Genomic DNA, 3,295 nt, shown 5'->3' on the forward strand with positions numbered 1-3,295 from the left:
CCTGGTGCCAAAAAGTTTGGGGACCACTGCCTTAAAGGATTGAATCGTATTCACCCATATTGAGAAGGGACATCTGTTTTATTCAATTCAATTCAAATTCTAATCTCTTCTGGAAACATTTTCACAGACACACCCAGAAATAATGTTTAATTAGATATCTGGGCATCTTGTGCCTCCAGTTGAAACATAAAATGAACCATCACAAGTTCGCCACTTGTCAACTTGGCACCCATACACGTCTCCTTAAACAATGCTTAATATCCAAATAAAGACAATAATAAGGACATAATTCTGCTTAACATAACACAACTATCCTGTGTACAACCAAAAATGCACTAACCCCTTCCCCCAGAAGATGAGGTAAAGTCCTTGAGTGATGTTTACTCTTTTCCTTGACATCCTATAACTTAAATACTATAATGTAAAATTAACAATACTTAGATACTATAGTATAAAGCCAATACATTTTATGTTACATGACAAGGTAATAAGAGAGTAAAGAAAACAAACACACACACACACACACACACACACACATATTCATAACGAGCTAAGGAAGACATACTCAGGACAATCATAGTCCTTGTTTCTGTAACTGGTCACATGTTGTAGCTGGTATTTATAACTATCTTCTTCTACTACGTATTCCATACTCCCTTTGTCTTAAGAGAGCACCTCAGATGATCATGGTTCTTTACCTAATGGGGTGACTCAAATCTTCATTCCTGAAAGGTCTAGACCATTTATAGTCCTGCCTGGGGAGGGCTGTTGTATTTTTCCATTGACCTAAATCACAGGACATGATAATACTAAGAGAAGGATTTTTTGTATTCCAGACATACTCTTACTTACCTCCATTATGGACCAGTAGTCCAATTTCCTCTTAGTAGTCAGCATCAGTCACCCCAGCCAGAACCATAACTCACTTTGCCTGTTGATTCAGAGGCATGAAGAACCCAAAGTGGCTGAGTGGAACTCTGAACTTCCAGTTCAACAAAATCATTGTTGCATGGAATGCATTCCTCCCCCTGAACTAAGACCTCTAAGTCAGCAGAGCATAAGCTTGCAGGCACGAGAAGCAAAACATTTGCTAATTGGTTGCTAGGGGTTATAGTGAGTGGTGCCACTCCCATTTCCAGCACTTGATTCCTAGAACCATGTCACCTGGCCCTGAGAGAAGCAGCAGCATACATTGGATGCTGATTCAGGGCATTCATCCTTCTGGATAACCTCGCCCTCGCCCTAGAAGGCATTGCCACCTAGCTGGTGCTGTAAATGAGTCTTCAAAAGGCCACTCCACCATTCTATCAAGCCAGCTGCTTCAGGATGGTAGGTAACATGCTAAGGCCAATGGATTCCATGAGCATGAGCATCGCTACACTTCTTTTTCCTGTGAAATGAGTTCCTTGATCAGAAGCAAGGTCTTCTATATGGAAGACCCCAATGGTAGATATGGCATTTTGTTAGTCCAAGGGTGGTAGTTTTGGCAGAAGTATTGCATGCAGGGAAGTCAAGTCTGTATCCAGAGTGTCTATTCCAGTAATAAAAAAACACTGCTCCTTCCATGATGGAAATGGTCCAGTGTAATTAACCTGCCACAAGGCAGCTGGCTGATCTTCCTGGGGAGTGGGGCCATAATGGACACTTAGTGTTGGTCTCTGCTGTTGGCAGTTTGGGCATTCAGTGCTGGGTGTACCACGTTGGCCATACTTACCCTCCATTCCTGCCATTAGGGCCACTTTGTTCATGAGCTTATTGGGGGTTGACTGGGATGTCCAGAGAAAGAGGCTGACTGATAGCCACAAAATAGATCATCCGGTCTAATTGATTATTACAATCCTCTGCTGAGGTCATTCTTTGGTGAGCATTTACGTGGGATACAAATATCTTCAGGTTTTTTGCCCATTCAGGAGGTATACCCACATACCTCTTCCCCAAATTTCCTTATTGCCAATTTTCCAATCATGTTCTTTTCAAGTCCCTGACCATTCAGCCAAACCACTGGCTACAGCCCATAAATTGATATATAAACGTATGTCTGGCTATTCCTCCTTCCAAGCAAAGTCAACAGTGAGGTGCACTGCTCAAAGTTTTGCCCACTGAAAGAATTTCTCTGTCCTTCAGAGATGTCCCAGAAAGAAGCTGCGATGCTGTAGCTGTCCACCTATGGGTGGCACCTTCATAACCTGCAGAAATGTCTATAATCGTGACCCGAGTCTTCTCTTCTGTAAACCGCTCACAGGGAACTGCCACTGGGACTGCCCCTGTCTGAGGTGACTGTGCTCGTGGTTTGTCCCCCTTCCCCCCACCAAGGCTTAGGGCCTCTCTGTGTTAGACTCTAGTTGAGTGTATTGAAGTTCAGTAGATAAAAAATACTAAATACTGAAAGACTTGTTTTTAAGGCTACTTAAATGACAAAAATACATATACAGGTGTGAAAATAAATATAATTTAAAAGTTGTTGGAAGCCCCCAAACACTTTAAGCCTTGAGATATGACTGTGACCTGAGTCACACATAGTTATGACTTCAGTTTCTCAGAGTATAGATTAATTCACTTTCTTATAGTTCTTGTTCTGTAACTATAACAAAGGAATTAAATAAATTGAATTAAATTGAAATAATAAATGAATAAATTGGTAATACCCACCCCTATGATTTGGAGATGAAATAAGACAAAAGGCATAAAATACTTGGGTGAAAAAAGGTATTCTATTTTTCTTCTAAGCACAGAAATTGCCTTGCAAATATGTTAGGACTGTATGATGACTGGATTCCAGCTAATGAAATACACACACACACACACACACACACACACACACACACACACACAATTATAAACCTGATCCCAAGTCCCCATGCGTTGTCACCCATCCTCTTCCTGCCTAGCCACAGAAATCTTTGAAGTCACTTTTGGAAGATGGCAGTATTTTTGAGTGTAAGGAAACTGAACTTCTTAGTCACCACCTGGAAATGAACTGCTAGAAAAGCCACATAACACACTTGTAGTTGTAATAAGTCCAAGAAAGAAAATTTCTTTTGCCTCTAACAGGGTATTTGAATAACTAAAAGAGTGGAATTGGAATGTTCCTAACACAAAGAAATGTTAAATGCCTTAGGTGATAGATACCCCAGTTACCTTGATTTGATTAATTCACATTCTATGCCTGTATCATAACATCACATGTACCTTATAAAGATATACAACTATTATATATCCATAATAATTAAAAAGAAAAAAGAAAATTTCATATGAAGGTGTGCAATACACAGCACAGAAAAGAAAACAAAGATTA

The sequence above is a fragment of the Propithecus coquereli genome, unplaced genomic scaffold, assembly GCF_000956105.1.
Source record: "Propithecus coquereli isolate 6110/MARCELLA unplaced genomic scaffold, Pcoq_1.0 Scaffold202, whole genome shotgun sequence".
Classification (NCBI taxonomy): domain Eukaryota; kingdom Metazoa; phylum Chordata; class Mammalia; order Primates; family Indriidae; genus Propithecus; species Propithecus coquereli.